A 5,997-nucleotide genomic window follows, 5' to 3' on the forward strand; every position below is an offset into this window, starting at 1 on the left:
GAGAGACAGAGAGAGACAGAGCATGAGTGGGGGAGGGGCAGAGAGACGGGGACACACAGAATCCAAAGCAGGCTCCAGGCTCTGAGCTGTCAGCACAGAGCCAGAAGTGGGGCTCTAACTCACGAGCCGTGAGATCATGACCTGAGCTGAAGTCAGATGCTTAACCAACTGAGCCACCCGGGTGGGCCCTCTCTCTTTGATTTCTTAACCATGTGATTTTCACCCTACTTGACTCATATTATCCAAATCCTGGGCTTGTGGAAAGAAGAGAAAAAATTAGGAATTTTAATATTCAACCTCTTACAGTAAAAAATGGGATTTTCAAGCAAGACTATAATGTTCAATTTAAGCTACTTTCTTGACAAAGGACTGCTTATATTTTATTTTTGGTTTTCCTCTTTAAGCATATTAATAGGACGTCAGGCTAGATTTTACATGAGAAAAGATAAATAAAAAGAAGAGAGCAAGTTAGATCCTCTCTTGAACTAAGGTATTTAGGAAAAAGAAAAGAAGGAAGGAGAATGAAAAAGCCAGATAAACATCAAACTCAGAGAGAGAGCTGACTTAGGTACTAAGACAAGCACTGAGAAATTATTTACTGTGCTGCTGGAAGGTCATCTCATACACTCTCCTGTATCACCAGTCACATTGACCAGTGTGCTTAGGCAGAGAGAGTTGCAGCACTGAGCTGTCTTGATCGCTCTTGGTTCCCGTGGAGTATGACTGTTGATTTGCTAGCTAATGACCTGCTGCGAGGGTACTCATGGAAGGACAAGGTGACCTCATCAGAGGATGTAGGTAAACATCCATGCTAGGGGACAAGAAAGAGGATGGACCAAGAACAAGCACCGATTAAAGCTGAGTTGAGGGGCGCCTGGGTGGCTCAGTCAGATGAGCGTCCAACTTGGCTCAGGTCATGATCTGGTGGCTTGTGAGTTCGAGCCCCAGATCGGGCTTTATGCTGCCAGCTCAGAGCCTGGAGCTGGCTTCTGATTCTGTGTCTCCCTCTCTCTCTGCCCCTAACCCACTTGCATTCTGTCTCTGTCTCTCTCAAAAATAAATAAACATTAAAAAAATTTTTTTAAAAAAGCTGAGTTGAAGTCAAGTCAACAGAGTACCCCGAAACCATTGCTGAAGCCTAGAGAAATTAGACCATGAATAAACATCTCTCCACCTGTATCAGTAACGCATGCTACAGCCAGAGATGCAAAAGAAATATCATTCTGGAGATCTAAGGATTGGCATAAGGTCAGAAAGCCCCTTCCTTCCATGTCCTACTTTCCATGAAGCATATGGTGTTTGCCCTACCATACATTTAGATGCTGGGGAAAAGAGTCTAGGAGATGGGGAAGGTTATTCCAAAGACCGCTCATATTTATGCAAGGAAGATAGAAAACTCCCTTTAAGGAAGTTTAATGATCAAACTGGACTCAAATTCAGTCCAGCTTAGGTATTTAGTAATTTTTTCCTGCTAATTGGGGTGTGAGACCTTGTATGAAACAACATATTCAGTTTAGTCAAAAATAAAGAAATTAACTTTAATTTTGAATATTAAAGTGGCATTGTTAGGTAAAATTTATTACTTGGAGACCCTTTCTCTCCCTACAATTTTAATTTAAAAATCAGAATTATCTCTCAAAAACAACAAATATTGACAAACCATGTTGTTTTTTCCCCTCAAATCAGTTGGTTTCTCTTTTGTTTTCTTTGTTGAATCTCCCAGAAGTCTTTAAAAACAGATACACAAATAAATAAGATAGAGTTCTGCCTTTCTTAGCAAGAGGTGGGGGATAGTTCTAGAAGCCCACCTTTATAGCACACTATTATAGCATGTGAAGTGTGACAGTGTGATTTATACAAAATGCCACAAGAATACCAAAGACAGAGTGACTCCCTGGATCAGGGCAAGTTTTGCAGCTGAAGTGCTATTTAACCTAAGCCTTGAAGAGCCAATAGTAATTGGCCAGGATGGGAAGAAGACAGAGGGATATCCCAAAGAACTTATTTAAAAGCCCAGAAGTGAACAAAAACCGGCCATGTTTGGGGACTCTGAGAGTTTGTTGTGACTCAAACATATTGAGCATGCACATAGAAGGGGAGAATGATTAGCTGTAAGGACAGAAGCAATGAGCCAGAAATACAAGCCTGTGTACAATTAAATATTGAATAGCGAGCCATCCGATATTCGAGTATTATGGGAGCCATGAGTATTATGGGAGTGTAGAAAAAAAGAAAACTAATGACAACAGAGTGCTCAGTGAAGGCTTCATGAAGCAGATGTAATTTACTCAGATGCCCTCGGCGTCACAGTTCTCATGTTAACAGTATTCTTATTATGCCTCATGCTACCAATGGGCACCAGTCAATTAAAGCATCGGGACTGGAGGGAACAGCATGTAGACCTTCTGATTGAGATGTATGGCTGTTAGGCTGACTGATCCAGCTTGTAGGTATGGGGAAAAGACTAGTTTTTTCTGGAAGCTTTTCCTAAGGACTGCTCCTTAGGTACCATTTCCATTGGTGGTTAGGTGTTTCCTATAACAAGAATTTTGTAGGCAAAACTCAATGGGCTTCTATAATGTTCTTTATGAATATTCTGATGGATTTTGGATTGACTCAAGTGGTGATAATGTAAACTATGTTTCCTGAAAAAAGGTAACCACAGAACCCTTTCCTTGAACATTTCACAGGATTAACCTTCCACAGAACACATTTTAAGGAACACAGACATGGTTTGGCTGTTGACAAGAGAATCTAGCATGTCATTGGGCAATAAAATAATTCAAAATATAGCAGGGTGCCCTAGCAGGGTGTGGAGGTCTGCATCAGGAAATACTTAAGTAGGAAATGTTTAGGTAGACAAACAAGGAAATGTACAATGTACCAGGAAATTTTTACTGGGGATGCTTCGCAGTATCATACCTGACCCAATGTACTTAAAGTATTCATTTCTATGGAAAACCTTTCTGTCTTTTATCTTGTCTCTGAAATGTACATTCAACCGTTTTGACTAGTTGCTCTTGAGTCTCTCCTTCCTTGTCCTTTGGTTTTCATCCCACATCACTACATCAAATTATTTCCTTTACAATATTTTTTAACCTTTTTTTCTACTAAATTGACTCTCCTACCAGAAGGTAAGTAAGCTTTTTGAGACCAAGGACTTTAAGATAAAATCACTGCTGTATCCTCAGTACCTAGCACATAGTAGGTCTCAATATTCACTGGAAGGATGGATGGATGGATGGATGGATAGATGGATGACTTAATTAATTAATCTGGGCATTTGGAAGCTCTTGAGAAATGGCGATTGTGCATTGTCTCATTGTCCTGTAAAAAACTACAAGTAAAATTCACCTTCCCATATTCTTGAGTTTTCTTTTCATTGAAATGTCTTTTAAACTGTCTCATTTCTGTACATGTTCGAAGATATTTTCACACAGAATTCAAGCAAATTGACACGGTTCTTGGATGGAAATTTTAATTCTTCTTCCTTTATAATTATACTTAGCATATGCTTCACACGTGTTCCTAATAGCTGAGAAATGCTGTCGTTTAGAGTGATTTTTTAGTCTCCTGGTGTCTTCAATTAAAGGGAGCCTCCCATACCAGCTGCAGAGCCAATGATGACATTGTTGTTATAGTGTTATTTCTAATTATTTTAGCATATGTTGACCACAGAATATTTGTATTTTAAAAATCCATAATTAAATAATTAATCCAGGCAATGATCATAATGGCCATTAACATAAAATAGGAGACATTATCTGCCTTCTCATATAAGTGTAAAGCTTCACTTCTGAACAAGTGTTGCAAAAAAATTGTTTTTAATCTTGAATCAGATTAAGCCTCTAGCTCTGGTGACCAGTGTCCATTAAATACAGAGGACATAAATATATCACATGACCCCATATGCAAGCAATCAGTGAAATCTAGACTGTGGAAAAGTCTGGTCAACAACCAGTCCATTTTTTTTTCCAACAAATGAATTGCAAGACATAAAAGATGAAAAGAGGTACATTTAATGTGTGGACCTTATTTTGATCCCAATTTAAAAAAATCGATGGCAAAAAGAAAATAAAACCAACAAAAAGCACTCTTATAAGAAAGTCCTAGAAAATTTAATACCTTATTATTTTCTAGAAAATGATCAAACTCACTTGAGGAGATCCAACTAAAGAGATTCATGTTACTGTATTAACCAATACACCTTTCATACAACTATTTTAAAACATCATTATGCATCCTTTCTGTGCTACCCAGGGAGAGAGCCATAAGGTGTTTTATGTTCATGTCATAACTTAAAGGGAAACTTTCACAATGTCCTTCCTGCAAGTGAAGGAGGAGGGTGTCCTCAAATTCCCTGCAGCAGGAACCCATTTAGGTGGCACCAACCTTGACTTCCAAATAGAACAGTGCATCTACAAAAGGAAAAGTGATGGTATCTACATCATAAATCTGAAGAGAACCTGGGAGAAGCTTCTGCTGGCAGCTTGTGCCATTGAAAACCCAACTGATGTCAGTGTCATAGCATCCAGGAATACTGGCCAGTGAGCTGTGCTGAAGTTTGCTGCTGCTACTGGAACCATTGTTATTGCTGGCCACGTTACTCCCGGAAATTCACTAACAAGATCCCCGCAGCCTTTCCAGAGCCGAGTGGTTACTGATCCCAGGGCGGACCACCAGTCTCTCTCAGAGGCATCTTAGGTTAACCTGCCTATCATTGCTCTGTGTAACACAGATTCTCCTCTGCCCTGTGTGGACATTGCCATCCCTTGCAATAAGAAGGGAGCTCACTCTCTGGGTCTGATATGGCAGATGCTAGCCCAGGAAGTCCTGTGCGTGCGTGGCACCATCCCCCGCGAGCATCCATGGGAGGTAGTGCGTGATCTCTACTTCTGCAGAGATCCTGAAGAGGTTGAAAAGGAAGAGCAGACCGCTGCCGTAAAGGCTGTGACCAGGAGGAATTTCAGGGTGAATGAGCAGCTCCAGCTCCTGAGTTGACTGCTACCCAACCTGAAGTCCCGGACAGGTCTAACGGCCTGCAGGAGCCCTCTGCAGAGCTGTGCAGCGGTTCCCTACTGAAGTCTGGAGCACTCAGCTTGCCACTGAAGACTGGTCCACAGTTCCCACTGCTCAGGCCACTGAATGGGTAGGAACAACCATGGAGTGGTTTTAAGCTGCTCTCTACAAACACAAACAAAATGGAAATAAGGTTGTCAGAAAATAGTTTCTAATAAATAAATAAACAAATAAATCCACATATTATAAAACACATAGAATTGCGGGTTGCTGTATACAAAGACATATTACTAAAGGTCAAAATATTCTCAGGAAAGTTGAAAGTTCTGGGAGAAAAAAAAAGTTTTAATCTCATTTTTCAGCAATTTCATGGCTATCTTTATAAGAATTTAAAAATTATTACCATTCCTCAGGAAAAAATTCTTCTTTGTCTTCTGGGGCTTGATGGCAATGAATTTACCTAATCACTACCACCTGCCTTACTTATGACTCACAACTCAGGGCTAGATATGTCGTTGTAATTTCTTTCATGTATCAAATAAAAAAAAAATGCAGCCCCTAAACTTCCAGTGATTAGTGGGTGATCTTAGAATGTTCTTTCCAGTTTCTGAGGCTAAAGTTTTAGACCAATGAATGAAGTAATGAGATGGGAGGTATCTAGAAAGCTCTGGGTAGACTCTTGCCTTTGGTAATCTGTAGAGGGGAGTGATTATTAGAGACCAATACATGTCAACCACAGTTAAATGTTCAACTTTATCTCAGTCACCAACTTCTCTACCTTCAAAACTTTTGTCAGAAGTAAAAGAACAGGGGCGCCTGGGTGGCTCAGTTGGTTGAGCTACTGACTTCGGCTCAGGTCATGATCTCAGGGTTTGTGAGTTCGAGCCCTGAGTCAGGCTCTGTGTTGACAGCTCAGAGCCTGGAGCCTGCTTCTGATTCTGTGTCTCCCTCCCTCTCTGCCCCTCCCCTGCTTATGCT

At 40.5% G+C, this 5,997-nt stretch overlaps 1 pseudogene; it reads left to right on the forward strand.

The window, feature by feature from the left end:
- Window positions 1–4,317: 4,317 nt before the first annotated feature.
- LOC112865684 (small ribosomal subunit protein uS2 pseudogene) lies at window positions 4,318–5,176 on the forward strand (annotated as a pseudogene).
- Window positions 5,177–5,997: the final 821 nt, after the last annotated feature.

This window comes from Puma concolor, chromosome C1, assembly GCF_028749965.1.
Source record: "Puma concolor isolate L17-30 chromosome C1, mPumCon1.1.hap2, whole genome shotgun sequence".
NCBI classification, from domain to species: domain Eukaryota; kingdom Metazoa; phylum Chordata; class Mammalia; order Carnivora; family Felidae; genus Puma; species Puma concolor.